Here is a 22,068-nt window from a genome sequence, read left to right as displayed (position 1 = left end):
AGCCTGTTCTCAACTTTAAATGTGGGTACAGACATGATCCATGGAGTGATCGTTCATGTTGTAGAGCCTGAAAACTAAAATTCAAATGTAATCTCAGTAATTCCTGTTTGACTTTGGTTACAGCTGCACAGTAAAGGTAGACCTGGGGCATCCTGTACGTCCAGCTGGAGACCTTTGGTGCCCATCACTCCCCATCTCTCTCACTAACTCATATAAGGCGTGTTTCCACTGAGTACTTTTTAGAAAGCAGCTGAGTGTTTTGGTTTCGCACACTACTTAAATCCCCTCGGCCACTGTTCCCATACAGGTACTTTGGTAGTGGCTAACCAACGGAGTTCGAATGTGACAACAGACACGGCAAGCAGACTTTCTCACTATATTTTGCGACTATTCAGACCCCTCTAGCGACTCTTTCTCAAAAAAGCAACTAGCGCAACTTTCGTGACTTTTTCTGATGTTATTGGAGACTTTTTGAGACTCGTTCGTAGTCTTCTTAACGACTGGCAGGCACTGTCCCTAAGACATTCAAAACTTCTAACGGATGTAATCTTGCTCATGACGATTATTACACTTAATTTTGGGGCTGAGCCATGTGACTCCATATCTGTCCTTTGGACACATTCTGGCTTTGGGGGAAACAACACAGAACAAAAAGAAGTCAAATATAAACACTGCGGAAAAACTGTTGCAAGAAATCCAAGTTATTTATTTTCTACTCTTTTAGAGAAATTGATTTCTACTTTAAAACTAAAATGTGATGTTTTCATTTCAAGTGATGCTTTGATTCCAGTTTGAAATGTTCAATAAATAACCACAAAATAGTTAATTTGTGTGTGTTTCTGTAATTTTTCATCACAAAGATATGCTCTTTCAATAGAAAAAATATCCCAGCTTTAATAGTATTTAACAGTATTTACAGAAGAGAAACAAAAACAAAATAATCATTATGATAATCAAGGTAAAATGTTCAATTAATTGTGATGTTAATTTCAGGTCATATCACCCAGCCGTATACACCACTTGAAATGCGATCCTACCTAACAAGGTAACCACAGACCCTGAAAAAAGATAAGAGCCCAACACCACAATTAACTTTTTATCACAGTGACAAGGCTGAGCAGAGCAGGCATGAATGGATAACCATTAAAAAGTACACACAAATTCCAGTCATAGGTCATATAGTCATAATATACAGTATGGTGTAGAATTGCAGGAAAAGCAGTGAGACTCCCAGAACCCGAGCCAAATGTATGACCCCATGACTTTTCAAATTGAACGTACACCATTGCATCCAACATCACAAAACTTCTGGCTTCACTTTGACCCACTTAGAACAGGATGTATCAGAGAGAAGACTCACTGATGACAAAAACACTAATGGCACATGAAACTCTCCATAACTATCATAGTAGATTCAAATAACTACATGCATGAATTGTCACAGAAATTGCAAAAATGTATCCAAGACCAAGCTATATTGTCTAACTTTAATCCTCTAGACAGACAAATTTAATATCACCAGGTCATAGAGACAACCCTAATGGCTTTAAGCAAAAAGAAAGATATAATTATTAAACCAGGAGATAAGAGAGGTCTAATAGTACTTCAGAATAGGTCCAATCAATTACCTGTTCAAGGCAGAGAGAGAACTCAGTGATAACATCAACTATGCACCCCTGTCTCTGAAACACAAAGTATAGTTACCAAAAAATAATTTATACAGGATAAACATATTTCTGCAGAAGCCGAAATGGGTGTGCTTGAAATAATTTTTTTTAATGCTGTAATCATGAAATCACAAGTTAATTATGTTATCTTGAGATGCGGCTTTTTGTTATCTTGTGACAAAGAGATAATCTATTGTTATCTTAAGCTTATCGATCTCCTAATTGAAACAGTGAAAATGCTCGATTTTCAGTACGTATGAAGTCAGAGATGTCCAGAGCTGAAATGAGTCAATCACTGTCAGGAGTTGATGTGTTTTTGTAGCACCTCAAGTATTCAGAAATGAACTGTAGCAATCTGAAGATACACTTTACTTCTAAATATCTCTAAATATCTCTTTCATATGTGTCCCCCCCCCCCCCCCCCCCCACAATCGCCACTATCATGTGGTTGACGTTCTGTATGCCATTGTCTTATTTTGCAGTTCCACAGACCACACCAAGAGACAAGCTATCAATCGAAACACACCAGAGGTTTGATAAAGTCACAGTTGATCAGATTTAATTTGGAGCTTACCCCCAGGAAGCAGAGGGATGTCCTCTTCACAGCACTCAAACCTAGAGGGTATACAAGACAGTTTCTAAAGAAGATTAAGGCTGAAGTCAAGAACATGTTCAGGGAAAGGGGAAAGAACAGTAGAGGAAAACGAGGAGAGGAAAAAAACCCTCCCACTAATCCCACACAGGCTAAACACTTCAAAACCCTCAATTTCTGGATTAAGCACAATTTACAACAGACACAACAAAAGCAGGACCTCTTTAAAAACTACCGTCTGATTGCAGAAAATACAAGAAATAGAAATTAATTTGCGTTTATAAATTTTGCATATTTATTCATCTGTCCATTGCACTAATGTGCTTGCCTTGATAAGTTTTGCTGTCCTTTTTTTAACTGAATTTCCATATTCTATGTATTTACATAGATCCTGTTTAGACTTGGTTTCGGATCACAATTGGACAGATGAGACACATCGCAGTTTACACCTGTGTGTATCATTCGTCTCCAAGGGTGTCCAGCTGACTGATTGTGTTCAGATTTCGTTACTACCTACATCACTTCTGCTAAAAGGTGAAATTGCCGCAGGCACATTTATTACATTGGATAGCAACAACAACTTGAGTCGCTAGTTGCTATCTTGCTAACAATACTCTCTTAATCAGCCCTGTAACGATACGAGTTCTCTCCATTGTTATGACTGTTGGCAATCAATCAAAACGACCACCACAAGACCTGCATTCATGTAGGAGGCACCATCCCAAAGCACTCGCAAGCGGCCCAGTCCTTCCAGCTACAGTCTCTCCCAGCTGCAGTCAGCAGAGCAGGAGCTGTTAACCCCTCAGCGTCCACTTTACACCATTCTGCAAATGAATCACGCGTGCGTGAAATCACAAAAGTACCTACCCGAGGCAGGTACTTTCTGAACCGCGACCTGAGCTGCTAACCGGTGGAGTTGGGCAGATCCTCTCTCCCAAGCCACACCCAAAGTGGCTCACTAGAGGGAAAAGTACCTAATGGAAACACGCCTAGTGCGTATTGGACCCTGCTTACACTGTATTTAGGACTGACCACTTGAGAGCAATGGAAACCTGAGTCAGATTCCTTGTGAAGCTGATTCTGATATTGATAAATCAGATCCAATCCATTCACCCAAGCTTTAGAAAAATGCCTTCAGAATTCCTGTTTGTGATCTAGGTGGCAGCCTGCTGGCACAGAACCTCTGTTTACAAAATGCCAATTTACGTCTTTCTGGCTTGTTGTCTTCATTTTTAATCCCTGTTGACATTGTGACAATGTCACAAGAAATTCAAATAGTGCAAGCCAATCTGTCACACAAATGCTAATGATACTTACTAGAAAGTCTCATGTTGGCAGTCTCTCTCCCCTCTTTTCAAGTTGCGGACTGTTTAAAGTTTTGATATAAAAAAGAAAGTGTTTTATCTTTCCGTCTGGAGCCAACGGATCAGAGAAGGAGTCAGATTTGGAAGTGACAGACTAATGAACCCATTTTAATAGTTGGTGACTCTAATCTTACACACCATTAGACCCTCAGGTTCAGGTAGAGAGTTTCAATTGACCTACGTTTCTTCACATCAAAGGCTGCCTTAAAAACTGAGTCCTAACTTTCAGATAGAAAAAGTAAAAATGTCTGTTGGCCTTGACAACTGCACACAACTAGAATATATCAAGCCTGGAAACAGTTGCAGCAGTATCACAAAACCAAAGGGTAACACTTTACTTGAAGGTATCGTCATAATAGTGACATGATACTGTCATAACTGTGACATGACACAGTCATAAACGTGTCATAAACATTATGTCAATGTCATAAACGTTTATGACTGCTGTCATTAAGCGTCGTTCAGTTTTTGTCATGACAAGTTGACATTCCTTGGGTTGTCTTGATTATGACAACTTGACTTTAATCAAAGTGACATTACCACAAAATGTCTTTGTCATGGCAACTTGACATAAACAAAATATGTTTCTATATTTGTGTTTATGGCAAGTTGGCATAATGATTATTATAATTAGATGTGCAAGGTTACAGACCAATTCTAGCAATTGGTCATAGATGTTTGAAGTATAAAAAGTAGAGTATAAGTTTGAAGTATAAACTGACAGATACAATTACATATGACATTATTTTCTTTTTTTTTGTTTTCAATACTATTTACAGTACACTAAATTGGAGGAAGGGTTCAGGAGTAGCAATCCAGTACACAAGTTGTCATAATCAAGACAACCCAAGGAATGTCAACTTGTCATGACAAAAACCGAACGACGCTTAATGACAGCAGTCATAAACGTTTATGACATTGACATAATGTTTATGACACGTTTATGACTGTGTCATGTCACAGTTATGACAGTATCATGTCACTATTATGACGATACCTTCAAGTAAAGTGTTACCCTTTAATCACTACAGAAAAGAAGTGTCGATATTTACTTAACCACACCCTTCAAAAGTGCCTAATCCCTGCCATACTCCTACCTCTACCTGACCCCAACCTCATCCTAGTCCCTGTGGCTGACTCCAACCAATGATTTGCATCCCATGGGAGCAAAGCAGGGTTGAACCTGATCACAGCCTGGAAGGGAGATGTTAAATATGTGAGTATGATTTGCTGGGATTATTGATTGATTCCACCACCCCTTAAGGCCTACCCAGTTTTTTAAAACTATTTTATAGATGCATTTTTTACAAGAGAGTTTAATATTGAATTTTCCTGTGGAAAATCCTTGGGATACAGTCTTATCTTATTTGGCCCAACCTAAACCCACTTCCGTTTTCTAACCAATCTCTTTGGGGAAATGTTTCAGAAGTAAAACTATGTAGTTATTGTATCTGATATTCTTAAGAATGGATACAGTGTTTGAAATAAAGCATGAAATGTACTTCTTCAATCACAAAAAAACTAATTAAAAATAGATGTCTTAAGAAGGTCTTCTTAAGTGATTTTCATTTGACCTGTATGTCGCCACGCACCCAAAAAGCATTCAAAATAAATGATGGAATTAGAATCATTTTAACCCAAACTTTCTTTCTTTTTTGCTGCTTTGCACTTTTAGTATATAGTATTTTTTATCCTGTGTTATGAATTTCATTAGGTATTTTTTCTGTTTTTTAGGAAAACATGTTGTATATATATATATATATATATATATATATATATATGTTGTCTATTGTCCGAGTTTGTTTTTTGCACTGTATGTTGTTGTATGTGAGCCACATCTAAGACCATTTTCTGTCTTGACATGACAAAGTTTTCTGATTCAGATTTTTTTTAATTCATCCAATTTCCAACCCCTTTAATATTCATTATAAATGCAGATAAAGTCCAAGTTTAAAAAAAGTAAAAATAAGATTGCATCAGAAAAGTCAGGTGTTTCTTTATATTGACTGCACCTCCAGTAGTTGGACAATTTGAGGGTCTGAGTCCGAGCAGAACACTCCATGACTATTAGGACTAATGTGGTAATTTGACAGAGAGCAACTGAACGTTCCACTGCAGCGCTGGGTTAATGTGGTGTCCAGTTTCATTTCCTGGTTATTAGCGTTGAGTGATTACGACAGCTTTTCTGGGAGTTAAATTCCCACTGCTGTTTGCTCTCTGCTGCTGTGTGACCCTCCACACACACACACACACACACACACACACACACACACACACACACACACACAGAGTTCTTCCTTTTTTCCTTCATGCTATTAGGGCTTTATCCTAAATTCTAACTTTCTAATCTGAATTTCTTTCATTTCGAACCCCACAGTATATGCACAGGAAAAGAAAGGGAAGAGTAAAAAGAAGGGTCAAACTAGGTGTTATGGCCAATTGTGGTTACACTGACATATACAGTATAATACATTTCACAGTTTAAGTCAAACATCATCAGTAAGCCATGCTAGTGACATGGATGACAATGTTGGCCCAGTGCTTTGGCCCACACTGTAAAGTCTACTAAATGGATTTTTCCATGGACCCTTCTGACTTTGGTGATCCTGACTTCCTCTAGCACCACCATGAAGTTGACATTTTTGGTTTGAGTATGTCTCGATAGCTACAACTTGAGTATACAATTTGCTGCAGATATTTAATGTCCATGAAAACCATAGACTGTATATAAATAATGGACGTAGTCACCTTGACGTCACCTATTGGTTTGAGGACTGCACGTTTGAGGCATCGAGTTCAGCGTAACACTCGTTTCCATCTTGTGTTGCCATCTTTTTTTCGGAAACGGGGAGCAAACCTTATTTGGACTGTGGAGGAGAGAGAGGAATCTGACCAGTCTACACTACACAACTCTCTACACCTCAACCTGACCGAGCAAAGCTGCTGCTAATTCATGTTAGCATTAACAGTAGCATTAGCTGGGATGTTCGTTTCGGCTAGCAAAATAACAAAACAAAATGTATGTTACTTACCTAAGAAAAATGAAACTGACAAATGAAAATGTGACATTTTTAATTTTCATTAAGTGAAAATACAGTGCTTTTATGCTATAGCCTGTGTACTTCTATTTACTGCCTAAATTACAGTTATAAGCTACGTGAATGAAAGCTTGTTGTCTGTGTTTAAATGAACAAAAGCATTTAGCTGTAATGTTGATCTTGCGACGTGAAATACGACCTGGAGTCTGCTCATGGTGGTTTATTTTGAAAAACGACCGGATTTGCTGTGCAATTTCTCTGTCCAGCTTTATGCATGCTACTCATGCCGAGCGTCAAAAATAGAACAGACGCGTAATGCACACATGGCAGAGGGTCTGAGATTGAGCACTATGGAGCCGGTGGAGGTTGATACAATGACTATACATTGACCATGACGCGACGCGGACGGGCCCGGTGTATTTCGGGGGTGAGCCGCGAAACACTCATTTTGACAAGCACTCATATGTGTTGTTATGGGTGGTATGACAAACTGTCTATTCTGTGGTTTGGGATGGAGATCTTGTTGCCCCATCATCAGCTCAAACTAACTAATAAAGAAAGATGCAAAGTTTTGGATAATGAGTAGTGTTAAAGTATCCAAGAGAAGGTTTTGCACAAAATTAAAGTGCACATGGTTTACTATGTGTACATTTTAGGTAAGCACCACTCAGCCACACTCACACACTCACGTCCATGCCAGCTATATGCAATAATTTGTGATTGATATTCTATTGATTCTGGCAGCAGTCAGATTAATAAATCCTTTTGCACAGCGGGCCGGGTCATTTGTATTGAGAGTATTTTAGTCATTTCCTCCTCCCATCGAGCTAATTATTTCTTCATTGTAATATGATGCTGCAATTCACAACACTGAGTCACTCAAAGTAATTTAGCGTGTAGAAGGCCTAAGTGGAAGAAATAAAAGCTGTAGCAGCTCTACAGTGGGGCACAGCCTGAGCAGCACATTAGCAGAGCAGAAGAGTTTCAGGGTCATTCACAATTTTGCAGCCCTCAGAAACTAAACCACAATCACTCTCATTATGCACAGTAATGGAAGACAATGGAATAAAAGCCTTAAAAGAAACGACAGCCTCCTGTAAGAGTCTATCATTCCAAGAGTAATTACAGCATCAGTTGTTTGCCCAAAAATGACATTTTTTATGTCAATAAATAAAGTCCTCTGGTGTCGTTGTCCATTGAGAGCAAAGGAGGAAATTGTTGTGATTATAGAGCAATAAAGTCTGGTGGATGGCTGGTTTAGAACTTGTCTCGTCCCTGAATGCAGATACATTTTCAATGACTAACAATGAGGTAAATGAAGTCTTCAACTGTTTCCCACAGTTAAAGGAAAATATTGCTATATTTATCGCAGCTGAGCTCTAAACATCTACTCCTTCTAAAAGATAATTTGATATTTTTTCATGACATATGAACATTCTTTATGATGCTCCCCTGAGTGAAACATCATTGTCCAAGGAATGAATGCTGATTGTAACCTTTTCCACAAAAACAAACCAGATGTTAGTGGGTGTGGATGAGTTCTTTTTCCTCTGGTTAAAGGACTTCATATAACACAATGTTATTGAACACTATTCTCTGAAGAAAATGCTATTATACAAGCAGCAGAGAAGAGAGGACATTAGACTACTTGGCTGCACTGAGTGCAAGGACAGCTGAGAAGTTAATATTTCATTGGTGTTTGACAAAAAATCTTAGAATGGACTACTGGAGTTAGCCAGCTAACCACATAAGCTCCAGCAATGTCTGCTTACAGCCCTACCTGCAGGGCCGGAGTGGGGCCACTTTTCAGCCCGGGAATTTCAGGCCCAAGACCGGCCCACTTTTTCCATGGTAGTGGAAATTGGATAAATGAAGCAACAGTTCAGCTCTTACTATCCTGTAGTTTTTTTTTTTATTAATAACATGGTTCAACAGATAATGTAAAGGTTAAATAATAATCCACTTAAGCTGAGAAGTTAACAAAAAATATTTCACTATTCCACAAGGATACAGTAGGTTGATAAATTAACAAAAGCATAAAATAAATAAAGCATTTGAAACATATCCCACTCTTCAATAAAGATGCATATTGAACTACTGTTTACAGTTCAACTCACAGTAGCTACACTATTCAGTTACATTGTGAATAGCACCATCAGCATCTACAGCATCAGTAACCGCCTAAGCAGTGCACTGGTTTCAGCCACTTTATCTATAACTGTGTCGTTGCTGATAGACATGATCAAGTTTGAGTTTTGTTATCAATATTTTCATAATATTTGCAAAATCTATGAATCGCCATATATCAGGTGATATAAAAAGGCTTATATTTTAATTCAATTCAATATTTTGCTTGCGAATAGGTTGACAACGCTTCAACGATATTAACCACGTTACAACGTTAGCCGAACAGTTACGTTGCATTAAGCCTATGTCTCTCTTTACCAGTTGCCACTTGTGTTTGTCCTCTCGAAAATAAATCTGTAAGCTTGGCACATTTGGCAGCATCCTCCTCCAATGCCTTTCTTTTCTTCAATCTGGCTTTTTCAGCCCCTCCTGGCCTCTTCCTCCCATCCATCCTCCCCGACGTGTATCGTTGAGATAGGGCTTGCCCAGCTATCGGTAGCCTACCTGAGAAAACTTTTTTGGAAAGACGGCTATGGACCCAACCAACTTTATTTGGGAGGGGAGAACTCCCTCGCATGGTACAACCCATGCTGAGGCTGCGGTGTCAGAATGCAAAACGTGTTTAGCGTACTTTAAGAAAAGATGGACTAACGTGAAAAATGTCAAATAAATAAATAAATAAATTATCGGCCGGCCCAAAAGTGAAGCGGCCCACCGGGAACTCTCCCGATTCTCCCGATTACCCACCCCGGGCCTGCCTACCTGTGCCATTTCCTGTAATTCCTGGTTTTCACTACACCATGTGAGTACAGTTTGCATGGTAAAATCCAGTCTTATTGCACCTTTCTTCTACAGCATGGGCCACCCATTTAGCTGCATATTTTTATTCCAAAGACAACCCGCGGATTATTACTTATTTTGGTCAGACTGGTCACCCATAAAAAACGTCAATATAAGGCGTTTGTACAGGGAGAAAAATATGACTCATATATTATGTTTTAGACTGTCCTCCGCTGCCATCTTGTAGACATAGTAGTAATTATTGACAGTGATGCTGAATTTAAATGGCGGATGCCAGACTCAGGGCATGAGTTAGGGCAGGTCTGTAAACAACTTTTTACATAACTTACATTGTTTACGTAGACTTCCGGGGCTCATGTCAGCCTTGTAACTACTTAACTTCCCTCTTTCACGTACAAATATTTTCTGTTTAAACTTCTGTTTAAACTGTCTTTTATAACGGCTAATCAGGAAGATTTTTACCCTAAACCTAGCTCAGTGGTTTTGTAGCCTAAATTCACCAAAACTGCAGCCTTTTTTACAACTGTGAACCTCACGTGTATGTATTATGATGTGCGTGCTATTTTTAGAACCAATAAAACAGGTAGAGGGAGGGCCAAAGGCCAAGGCCCCCTCCTCTTTGGCCCCTTCTGCTGTCAACCAGCCAGTCATGTCACGGCCCGGCAGTCTCATTGGCCAATGGTCAATAAAAATCAGGTAGAAGGAGGGCCGAGAGCCCTCCTCCTTGGGCCCATCGGCTGTCAATCAATCAATCAGTCACGGCACAGCCAGAAAATAAAAATGTAAGAGAAACGCATAGAAGTAGCGGAGAAATAAAGAGAAAAACAAACGACAAGCCCTTCAGGCAGATGCTGCAAAATGCACTAAACTAACTGAAATGCTTGGTGCTGCGGCAGCTGGAGCTGACTCAGCATGGCGCCGCCAGGTGATGATGGAGGAATTAACCTTTAGGGAGTTAGGAGAGAGAGGTGGAAAGATGGCAGCACCTGGCAACATGCGGTAAAAAGCGATAAATATTTCTCTGCCTGACTCAAATATCATGAAGTTAGGTTAATAACTTTATTTATTGTAGTTTGCTTGCTACATCATCAATGTATCGTGTATAGACGGTGTCTTGTTTACAAACAGTAACAGGTACGCGCGCAGCCAGGGGGCAAAGCACAGGAAGAGGGGAAAGTTTCTGCTGCCTCCACTATGTGTTTGGCACGTCTGAACTTTTGATGAAGTTTAACAGTTATGGACTTTAACTTAATGACTTAATTGACTATAGTTAATTGACTGGCACAGCAACATGTTAGGCTAGCTCTTGTTACCAGTTTAACATTCTAGTGTCTCGTCATAATTTCATGTTGGTCAGTTCTGTTAGTGTTTGAAGCTGATTTGCTGTTGTCTGTGCTAGCGTGATCAGCTGTTGATAGATCTGGAGTTGATAAACAGACGAGCAGTTGGACGTGAAAATTATGATATTAGTGTGACAGTGTTAAATTTGCTAGTAGGACATTTCTGTCTCTGCAGGCTAATTTGCCCCCCACCCAAAAGGATCTTTTTAGATATGTAAACATTTGTTTCTTGAGCATTAGTAGAACACCATTTTAAAGTGAGCATGGAGTTTCCACTGTACTTTTACAGTACTGTGTGTTCTTTCATTTTTTCCCCCTGCAGGCCGATTATCTTGCTTTGTTGTGCTGCATGTTATTGCATTTACTGTATATTAAAAAGTGAAAGTTATCCATTCTGACTTCCTGTGTTTTGACACTCTAGGATGTGGGCCATCTCATGTAGCCTAAATGTGGTGTGGAGTGATATAGTTCAGATATCTACATGGTTAGGGCACTAAGATACTTGGTGAGTTATCAGTTGTGGTGGGCCGGTCGGGGCAAAAATGCCAGGGCTGATTTTTTGTCCCAGTCCAGCCCTGCCTGTGAACATTATATGTGGTGGCTTTTGTGATGTTGAGTGTGTTGAATATCTGGATCAGGGTTGAGGTCACCAGGCTTGTGTAAATGTTTTGTTTTGAGTGAATGTAGGTGTCTAAAACTATCCACGGCATTGCTCTGTTTAACAGGAGATTCAAACATGAAGTGAACATTTTGTTGGTGTTCTTGCAGCTCTCAGCAGCAGATGAGCAGTAAAGAAAATCCTATGAGGAAAAATTGGCTCTGATCAAGGAAAACAGATTGAAATTAATCTTTATTCCATTTCATTCTGAAATTTAAGGAGCTTTGAGTAGATTAATCACTGCAGGGGGTTATTAATTTTGCATTTGTCAGTGCACATGATTAATCAATGTTTAGAGATCTATGCCATTTTACTGATGACTCGGTTCGACTTATACTGCACTTAAAGATTTGAGTGGGAGAATAGATTGGTAGCCACTTTTTAAAAAATCAGAAGATTGTACTTGCGCTTCAAAAACACATATGGAAAGATACCATTCACTCTAAAGCAGGAATGTCTCCCTAAATTGTTAAAGTCATGGTGTAGAGATCTGTATATACAGTACCTCAATCCATTGGTTTTAGAGAGCAAACATTGTTTTTTGGTATTTAATTTTATATAAATGTTATTTATGTCCTCACACCACCTCAAAGACTGAGCTACTTTACCTCCCAGGGAATGGCTCTCCACCCACTGACCTCCACATCACTGTCAAGAACACAGTGGTTACATCCACCGTGAACGCTAAAAACCTTGGTGTGACCCTCGACAACCAACTCTCCCTCACTGCTAACATTACCGCAACCACCAGATCCTGTAGATTCTTGCTGCATAACATCAGGAGAATCTGCCCGTTTCTCACTCAGAAGGTAGCTCAGGTCCTGGTCCAGGCACTGGTCATCTCACGCCTGGACTACTGCAACTCCCTCATGGCAGGTCAGACTGCCAAAACCATCTGACCTCTGCAACTCATCCAGAGTGCAGCTGCTCGGTTGGTCTTCAATCTTCCCAAATTTTCACACACAACACCATTCCTCCGCTCCCTCCACTGGTTACTGGTGGCTGCGCAGATACGCTTCAAGAATCTAGCTCTGGCCGACTCCGCTTCAGGCCCAGCTTACATCCAGGATCTTGTCAAACCATACACTTCTGTCCATCCTCTCTGCTCTGCATCAGCCAAACAGCTGGCCACTCCCACCCTGCTTGGGTCAACTCACCTCAAAACCTCTTCCAGACTTTCCTCTGTCCTGGCACCCAAATGGTGGATTGAGCTCTCCACAGACATCAGGACCTCAGACAGTCTGTGCATCTTCTTCCGCATGCTAAAGACCTACCTCATCCAACAATACCTTGGTTAAGTCATGGTTGCCTAATTTAGAAAAAAAGGGGAAAAAATGCTCTTCTTCTTTCGCGTATAGCACTCCTGTAGCGGTAACAGTTGTCTCTTAAAGGTTATGTACTTACTTGGTTCCTGTGGTCTAAGGCTAGTACCATCAGGTTGAATGCACCTATTGTATGTCACATTGGACAAAATCGTCAGCCAAATGTCATGTCATGTAATTTTGTATCTACAGAATCTGTGCATAGCCTAGTATTTTACTGTGCTGTGTTAGTACCATTACTTAAGTAAATAATATGAATACAGCCAGCACCACGCGGGATTATGAATGTCTGTAAATATTTATAAAGATATTTCAGTCTGAAAAAAGTGATACTGCCAACACATGAGGTTACATACAGTGGTTATACAGTGTATTTATTGCCTTATGGAATATATAGAATTCTATGGACACACTGTTGTGTTGTTCCAACTCCAGAATATTATATTTATTCTGTCACTTCACCATCATACAGAGCTCTCTGCTTTCAGGTCATTTACCACAAACCTGCTGAAGTGGAAACTATCCTACAAGCATTGACAAAAAGTACAACTATGAGCGATAAAATGATTGCTAGACAACACCTCCTTTCTGAAATGGAGTGTGTGAAAGGCCTTACAAAACTGACCGCGGAGGAGAGAAGGAAAGAGGTCAAAAGGCAAATGTATAAAGAGCTGAGGGCAATGGAGATGGAGCGCAAACAAAGAGTTGCTCTGGAGACCATGGAGAAGTGCAAGAGGGACAGAGAGGAGAGAGAAAAGGTGGCAGAAAGTCTGAGGAGACAGAAAGAAAAAAAACAGGAGGAAAGGAGGAGGCAAGAGGGCCTGGAGAAACAAAAACAAGACCAACTGAAGAAAGAGAGGCTTCAGTGGAAAAAGGTGATGATGGTGGAGGAGGGTGCCGAAAGGCCCAGAAATACTTTAAGTGCTCTGAAAAAAGAGCAAGAGAGGAGGCGAGAAGAGGCTGAGAGCTGCCGTGTGCCAACTGTGGGAGAAGAAACTGACCAAGAGAGCTTGACCTCTGATCTGAAGTCAGCTGGGATGAAAAAACAACAACTCTGTACAACAACTGGGTTGGAGAAGAACAGATCCACCCAAACAGCTCTGTCTATCTCTTCACTGCAAAACCAGGACCCAAGCCTAAAGGTTTGTATCATATCCCTTCCACTTATCTTTAAATGTTGCTAAACTTTTATTTTCTTTTGTCTTAAGAAAAAACAAAAACACCAAAGCACAAGACCCTGCAGTGGATGCAGAACAAACTGAAAGTTAGAAACTGGGTTGAAAAATACTGTGACCATAAAGAGAAGAAGGATGAAAAACGCAAGCTCAAAACAGATGAGCACTATGTAAAGTGGACAACCTTCAAGAGGAGCCATGCGAGCCAACATTCCGCTCAATGACTGTTATACTGTAGGATTTGCTACAAAAAGAAATGGCATCCTGAAATCCTCTTTCTAATTAATTTTCTTTTTGTTTCTACTAACTTTGTGTCTTTGTCTTTGTCTTTGTGATGTTTTAAGACATAGTAAAATTGTGTTGAAATGAAAACATAAATTTGTACTGATTGTTTTCTTACATACATGGTGGTTACGATGTGTTTAAATATATTGGTAAAGTTAAACAATAAACAAGACAAGAGACACCAGAATTCATTCTTAAGGGACTACTCCAGCTCTACCGGATTTTACATTAATCCATTCAATAGTTGTCAAGTGCCTGGCAACTTCACAGTGACTTAAAAACCCTCTGAGACCTGCAGGAGCGCTGGCAAGTTTTTGTCTTTTACAGACTATAACGGGCTCACTCTTGCATCGAATGTAAAGATATGGAGTTATTGTTCAGTACAATGAAACTAGAAGACCTAAGGGATCCATTGGTACCAAACATTCATTCATTCATGATATCTTGTCAGTAAGAGGGTAAAATAATGCTCTTAGACTAACTTTTATCTACGAAAAAAACTAGCACAGGAATTATTAAAGAGCTCCCTTGACCTCTGACCTCAAGATATCTGAGTGAAAATGTGTTCTATGGGTACATACATGCCCGCTTTATGATGACCCCATGCAGTATAAGGTAAATACCTTTCAGTTGTTTTTTATGCAGTATAAATGTGTAATGCAGTTTGAGTCAAAATAGCATCACTTACTCTTGGTCGAGGGTTGGAGCACCCCTTTGTTCCTTTTTTATTACATCTGTTACTCTCAGCCTTTAAATGGATCTGTTTAGGTAACAATCAAAGGAAAGTCCAGTGCGTCTCATACAGATGCTAAATGGAGTTTGGTGCACCATGTTATTGCAAAATGTTCTTTTGGTGCATAAACACTCTAATCACCTAATCCCCAGCCCTAACCCCACCCTGAACGCTGGACAAATCATCTTTACAAGACAGTGTGATATTAAGAGTTGGCACTCACAACAAAAAGCTAAATGAGACCCCACACAGTATCTTGTAATTTAACTTCCTCCTGCTCTCCAACAGCAGTATAAATCATTGCTCTGATTACAGCTCTGTGGTCATAAATAAGCACCGCTAATCTGCTGCAATAAACATTTATTCAGCTTCTTTTCTATTCAAGGAAATCTGTTTCTTTCCAAACCTTTTAAATTAGACTTTATCTCTGAAATGAGTCATTAAAAGTGGCTGTTTTCCACAGAAAAGGGAGACGATTTCTGGCTAAAGGAACATCACTTTTAATGCTGTGTGGGTGTGGAAACATAATGGTTAGACCAAAAAAAAAAATATTATCCTGCCAAATTTGTTTTATTCGACTCTAACACATCGTGCTTTTTCTTTAAGCGCAGTTCATTATGATGAAGCTGTATTTAAAGCAATGACATGTTCATTTAAAAAGACATTGAATGTTGGCAAAATCATGCTTGTTTCCTTTGTCCCAAAGCCCACCAGCTGTATCTGTGTGCTGTGATGGTTGCCCTGCATATCCATTGGGTTCAGGTCACGTTGCAGTCTGAGCAGATGGCTGCAGACTCCAGCATCTTGGGCAGCAGCAGTGTTGTACTGTAAGAGTGCCAACACACATGTAGCCAACATTTTAATTTCTGTCCCCTAAACCTCTCTCCAATCCATCCTGGATGGAAATCTATAGTTATAGCAAAATTTCAGATGAAGGAATTGCATGTAGTTGCATGAATTGCATGTAGTTGCATTTGAATGGCAAGCGATAAACTTTAGCTTCACTGAACTGAAGGTTGTGTGAATGAAACCTATAACCTTGGTTGCAAAACTGCTTCTTAACCGACAGATATTAGAGCTTTGAGAGCAGCTTGAGATCACACTTTAACGATTACATGACAAAATAATAATGATAATAAAGAGTGAAAGTGCTGTCAATGCTAAGAAGTCTCAAGATTTATTTTGGTGAATTTGGTTAACTTGTTTCTGCACTTGATTTATTTATTTCAATTCTTTAAAAAAGCTCTGAGCTTGTGCAGAAGTTATTACGGTGAAAGTGATGTTCACTGCCAAAGAAAAATGTATACATGAAGCGATAACAAAGCAGGTACATTTGCATTGATGTGTGGATTCTTTAAGTGAAAGTGATAAAATAGCTGGAGAATACTCTACGACAGTATTTTCTTACCAGCCCAGGAGCTGTTGCATTAAACACCAATAAGGAACTTGTAGGTTTATACAGAAAACAATCTGTCCTAATGTAAAAAGTTATATTCATCATAGAGAGGATGTGATATATCACTGAGGATCGCCCGTCCTCTCAGGGCTCACAAAGCAGTGTCATACTATGTTACTGTTGAACTGAAAGCTTACTTAACATATTGAAAGTCTTATTGAGTTTCTTCTGAACAACAGGCGGTGAGATATACCTCAACAGCAACCTTAGAGCTGAAAAATAAAGCTGACATGGATGTGATGAAAGCTGCAATTCCTCGAGTGACCACTTGAGATCCAAAAGTGAGTCAATCCTCATTGACACCCATGTAAAAATGGTCAACTTTACAGCAGAAATAAACATGTTTTCAGCCTGGTACAAAAAATATTTTTGGTCTCTTTTTTATTGAACTTACACATTTATATTATATTTAGGCTTAATTTGTTCATAATTTAGCTCATATCCACTTTTGAGTGACAGGTGTGTGCCATCGCAGGTTGATGCATTCATCCTGCCTCAGCTCACTCCTTCTTTGCCCATTTTTGGATGAGCCAGGAGTTAGTAGGCGTCAGGTACTGCCATGATGCGAACAGCCGGAGCACCCCACTTTGAGCTTCATTTTGGCCTGATCTCAATGTCCACATTCATGGACTCAATGACTTTGATGTGCGTTCCCACAAAGTGCATAAGGGCTTATGCTGTCTCACTGTCAAATCCTGAAGTGCTTAAAAGGCTCTCTTGCAGACCTTTTGAACCCTTTCTGCACACTTTCTGCAGTTCTACAGACTTTGCTTGATGGAAAGGTAAACAAGAAGGACTGACACATGGGTGCTCAGCCTGTCATATTAAATGGTCTCAGAAAACCCCCCCATAAAATCAGAAAAACAAGCATAGCAATACACACTGTTCATTTTGTTTATTCATCAGAATTTCTTTTTTGTTAAATAATGCCATTTTTACCAAATCAAGTACATATTGTTCAGCGATTTGAGCAGCTGCATTTGCGTTGCCGACTGGGCACCTGTGCTAATTGATCTAGACTCTGAGAGGGCGTTATTGACCCTAACATGCTGGGTATTAATAGTTAGAAAAGAAAGATACCATCTTAAAATAAAAGGATTCATCTGATTCAGTTTCTTAGCCAACATGTGAGGCTGCAGTGTATCACAAGCAGAACTAAAGTCAACAAACAGCAGGCGTGCATAAACCCCTGGGGTCTTCCAAGTGTTTAGCAACCAGGTGTGTGATGCTATTAATAGCACCATCTGTGCCATGCCCCTGCTTGTAAGCAAATGGGACTAAGCAAGGACACCAAGATTCTCTTAAAACATTTCTTGACAATAGATGGTCTAAAATCATTGTTTACCTTTGGGAAAGGTGGGTTTTTTTAGGAACAGGTGTTATAGGTTTTTTTTCCCAGAGGGTGGGGATGGTGTGCAACAGATTGGGCACCATGCTGATGTCAGCTCCTCTGTACATGTTTTTTTCTCAGAGAAATGCAGAGATGCCATCTGGTCCTTATAAGGGTCAATCACCGACATTGCATCCTGGTCAGTAACAGAAATTAAGTCTAAAACATTGCTATATTCACAGGAGAAATCATGGGTTCCTGCTTTTTGCAAGTCATTAGAAGTGCTTAGACCTATTTAACTGAGGTGAAAATTAGTAATTGGCTCCATATCCCACAGTTTTTGTAGTTCATTGAAGAGTTTTGTTCAATGTTTTCTCCTAACCTTCTGATGCATGTGGTGCATGTGGTTAAGTTTCCTTTGCACCATTTTCAATTTATATTCTATCCTTCTTCCTAAATGCAGTTGTTTCCCAATTGATGCAATCTTTTGTTTTTTATATGGGGTGAACAGTTGTTTCTTTCTGAGAGATCACTATATTTAAACAAAATTGTACATAATCAGTAACAGTCCTGGTAGCATTATCCACATCCATCTCGTGGAAGGAGTCACCTAAAATGAAAATTGAAGCCTCAGTGGTGCGTTGGATTAGTGGTGAACACGGTCAGTGATTTGAGCAGCTGCATTTCCAGCACTGCCACTGGGTGAAACATAAACACTGTGGAGGATGATATTACCAAACTCTCTTGGTGAATAGAGGGGTCTTCAGCTCAAGCTCATCAGTTCAACGTCAGGGTTGCAAATCGACTTATGGAGCGTGTATTATATGCACCATTTGTCATTAATGAAGACACAGATGCCCTCACCCTTGCCTTTCCCTGACGTCTCACTTAGAGAAAACTCCTCCAGCTCACACAAGGAGTCAGGAATATCATGTTGAAGCGACATCTCAGTAAACAGATATCCTAAGGATGCTAACTTTCCAGCGCACTGTCTTAAAAACAGCATCAGTGGGGGTAGGTGGACCAGCAGGTGGCTATTACTCTTCCAATGTCATGGGTCGGAAAGGATTTATCAGCAATAACCACTGCATGATTGCCATCCAGAACAGTGGCATGTAGGACACACAGAGGGAATTGTGGCCAAACCATAGACTGTATAAATAATGGACGTAGTGACTGTGACGTCACCCATTGGTTTGTGGACTGCCCGTTTGAGGCATCGAGTTCAGCGTTACACTTGTCGCCATCTTGTGTCGCCATCTTTTTTCCAATAAGTGGAGCAGACCATATTTGGACTGTGGAGAAGTGAGAGGGATCTGATCACTGACTACACGCCTCTCTACACCTCAACCTGACTGAGAGAAGTTGCTGCTAATTCATGTTAGCATTAACTGGGATGTTAGTTTTGAATAGCCAAAAACAAAAACAAAATGTACCTCACTTACCTGAAAAATGAACAGCAACTTATTGGAGTGTATGTTAGTCCAACCAAACGCTGAACAAGATATTTTTAATGAACAAAACATTCAAATAAACTGTCATTAACTGAAAATACAGTGTGAAAGGGTCAAAGTTATGAGACCACACAGGTAAACATCCTTTTTATATATGTATATATAACTTTATTGACACGTTGCTGTGGATACGCATTGCTTTTCTTCTCTTCTGATGACGGCTCACCTTATTAGTGACTCAAAATCATACGATTCTATATCTTCTATTTTCTTCTAATTGAGGCCATTATTTACACTATTAACATCATATTTATCACCTCAAAATTCTGAGGTAATAAGTGAGAAGTTTTAAGTGAGAACATTTTATATTGAAATTAATGGAATGAAATGCTTCTGCAGCCGCCGTCAGCACCCCCCCTGCTAGAATTTTTGTTAAAATGCAGCTTAAGGCACTTCCTGGTTTGCCTCACTGGACGTTGCTGCCTGGGCCGAACTGGCTACCACAACAATTTGGGTAGCCAGAATTGGGCCTTTGGTTCTCAGAAACATCTCTTTAATACAGTCTATGGACAGAAACAGAAAGTATGCTCTCTACAAATGAACAATTAAAGAGAACCAATATCTGCGTCAACTCCAAACTGAGCTAACAAATAAAGTAAAGAGCAAAAAGGGCAAACATATCTGAGATGCCACAGACATCTGTTGGAAGGCTAACCATAGCTGTGTCAGATCAGAAGACGCTCATGTGCCATTTCCCTCCCTCTCACCCTCCCACAAACAAACAGCATTACCAGCTGCCAGTTCTCTTTCCTGACCTAAGCCATCCGTCTCCTCCCTCGTTTCCTGACATTACCTATCTGAGTCTCAAACGCCCTCTCCCTCGTCGCCTTTGATGCCTCTTTCTCTTCGTCTCCTGCCACCTGCGAGCAGCCCATTTAAATTTAAAAGGACCCAGAGGACTCTCAGCCCGGCTATGTAGAGCTCTCTGCTGCCCTGACCTGGATAATATGTGGCTCTTTTAATAACGGGTAATGAAACTTACCACCTTGGCACTTAACACTGATCACTCCCCCTCTCTGCCCTTCTCAGTTATTCTTCTTCACTTCGCTCATTTTGAATTCTTTTATCTATTTCAATTTATTCCTGTCTCTTTCCCTTAGACTCTGTCTGTCTCTCTGAGGAGTCTGAAGGGAATCTATAGATGGTAATTATCTCCCTCTCAGACCTGTCTGTCTGCCTGCCTCTGAGACATACACACACACACACACACACACACACACATACACACACACATCCTGCTCTATCATTTTATCCCATCACCAAGTGACAGAGGGCGAATCATGTGCGGCCCAGTGAGGACTGATGTGGCACGTTTAACACCCGGCTGTCAGAAATGCACCACTCTTCTTTCACTGTTACCAACCGGATTGATGTTGTGTTCACAAGATTCACTCTGCTTCTGTTTATGCAGAAGCAGGTTGAAGGTGTTGACACAGACAATCGAAGAAGCATGCCCACTTTATACAGAGTTTGGCCATTTGTACAGAGGTTAAATAGTACACAGGCAGAGCTTCCCTCAAGCTATTTCTTACACTCTTAACCCTACTGCCTTTGTCATTTTCAGTTTATAACTGGTACAACATCATGAACACATTCGAGGAAGAACTTTTCAAAAGTGCAAACCATAACTTTTATAATTAAACTCATACAAAGAGGAGAAGATGGAATTCATACTAGCAAGACTGTTTGGATAATACTCACTTTGTTCCCAATCTCTCACACCAGAGTCATGTTAGGAAGGGGCCTACTCATGGCCACTAAGAAGAGGACGAATGATTACAAGGACCAGTAACTCTTTCATTGTACAACTGGTCATGCGAATATTATATTAAGATTCTTTAAATTAGATTCCTTCTTGGAGACCAAAGATGTAATCTTGCTCTGTAACACAGGCCAGGGTCATCTATATGCTTTCAGGCGTTATCACAGCCTCATGCAACATTACTCCCGTTGAGCAGAGCTACATGCATTTATATATGTGCCAGGAATCTTAATTTATGGCCACATTAAACATCCTTAGACCACTGACCACTCCAGTACCTCATAAAATCAGATATTAATGAATGTCAGACTCGGGATATTTTGTATCACAGGTTTAACAATTTGATCAGGAATTTTGGTTTTGTTTGTACACTTTTTCAGACTTCAGGAAGGATTGTACCACATAAAACACTTACACTTGCATGCCTTCTGTAACAGGTATGGGTCTTACATGCTAACAGTTGGGAAGACATGTGCAGCTTCATGTTCTAGGGATCAGTCAACAAAGCTCCTTAATCTGACTTTCCAGCATCAGCTTCAGTCACTAATGGGACTCAATATTTTCACATTTTCACCTCTGCACTCATGCAAATGTGTGCAGAGAGCTCTCAATCTTTAAGAGAGACTAAAGAACCACGTCTCAACTATTTACACATAATCTACACAGACGGGGGGAAAAAGCACTATTTGTCTTTATGCACTTCCTGATAGCACCTATATGTCCTATGTCTGCTAAATGATATTGCAAAATTGCAGAATTGTAATACTGCCCTAGTACATCAGATAATAATTCATCATAATTTCAAGGCACTTAGATTATATCTCAAATCCTTCTCTGTACACTTAAGGTTATTCAAGCCCTTAACACTATAAGGACACGTAGTTTAGCCCACTTTATCCCTTAC

At 40.0% G+C, this 22,068-nt stretch overlaps 1 pseudogene; it reads left to right on the top strand.

Moving 5' to 3' along the window:
• The first annotated feature begins 12,183 nt into the window (after positions 1–12,183).
• LOC131986481 (uncharacterized) lies at positions 12,184–12,885 on the top strand (annotated as a pseudogene).
• Positions 12,886–22,068: the final 9,183 nt, after the last annotated feature.

The sequence above is a fragment of the Centropristis striata genome, chromosome 15, assembly GCF_030273125.1.
Source record: "Centropristis striata isolate RG_2023a ecotype Rhode Island chromosome 15, C.striata_1.0, whole genome shotgun sequence".
Lineage (NCBI taxonomy): Eukaryota > Metazoa > Chordata > Actinopteri > Perciformes > Serranidae > Centropristis > Centropristis striata.
This window is presented reverse-complemented; position numbering and strand designations above follow the sequence as displayed.